This window comes from Pteropus vampyrus, unplaced genomic scaffold, assembly GCF_000151845.1.
Source record: "Pteropus vampyrus isolate Shadow unplaced genomic scaffold, Pvam_2.0 Scaffold145, whole genome shotgun sequence".
In the NCBI taxonomy this organism is placed as follows: Eukaryota; Metazoa; Chordata; class Mammalia; order Chiroptera; family Pteropodidae; genus Pteropus; species Pteropus vampyrus.
This window is the reverse complement of record NW_011888926.1, coordinates 2,836,259-2,837,301: the sequence shown is the minus strand read 5'-3', so window position 1 is coordinate 2,837,301 and position 1,043 is coordinate 2,836,259.

Sequence of the window (1,043 nt, the reverse complement as noted above, 5' to 3'; positions counted from 1 at the left end):
GATATTCTTTGGAATTTCCGTAGGGGAAAATCTTCATTCTTTCAGGGTGGATTTGATTTGGGGTGGGGGTGGGGCAACCAAGAGTCATTTTTCAGGTCTGGTTAAGTGATTGTCTGGGTAATACTGTTTGGGGTCCACAATGAGTTCAAAGTGGAGAAGCAGATTTCCTTGTGTGATTTGTAAACTGGTTTGGAAGCAAAATTGGAGTTGCAAAATATTTTCAGTGATGGCAACCTGTTTGAGATAAATATAAAACTTAGGGATGTATATCTTGAAAAATAGCTTTAAATGAATGTTTCTGTATATTTATGGGTATATATTTAGTATCGGTTTATTTAATATTTGTACTTCTTAGTGAGCTTTTCTTAAATTGTTTTTAAGTGATACTCTTTCTCCAGCTGATATCTGGATACTTTTGTATATTTTTTCACTACACTGTGCTCTTATCTGTGGAAGCTCCTTAAGTCATGAGAGTCAACTAATTTCTGTGTAAAGAAACTAAGTTCACCTTGTCAAAATACATGGCACGATATAAAGGATGTAAAATTGATTTTTGATACCTGGACAGCATTATTAATGCCTTCATTATTTAAATTTAAAGTTATTCCTATAAGATGTTGAATTCCAGTAGCACGAGCACATATCTGTATATGGCTTATACTGTAGGAATTATGTGAGTGACCTAGTTCAAGGAGACGCCTTGAATCTGGATCTGTTATGTAATTAACCAAGGAATATCCCTAGAACCTAGTAGATCGGTATATGTTCTCACTACGTTGTGTGCAACCGTAATCACTGGGTGTCATTCCTTGGAGTGGGGGTAAAATTCTTTTCCCACAGTCTTTGTTTTCTAGCACCTGAAGTTCCCATTAGTCCCACCCTCATCCCCCATTAGGAAACAAGGATTTTTTAAAAATATTCTTAATGGATTAAATTCTTAGATTTTTGGCTTTCAACTTCGATTTTCTTTTTTAATTAATTGAATTGATAGCCTTATAGTTCTTTTAGAATAAATCTTGTGGTAGAGAGCTTGGATATTTTTT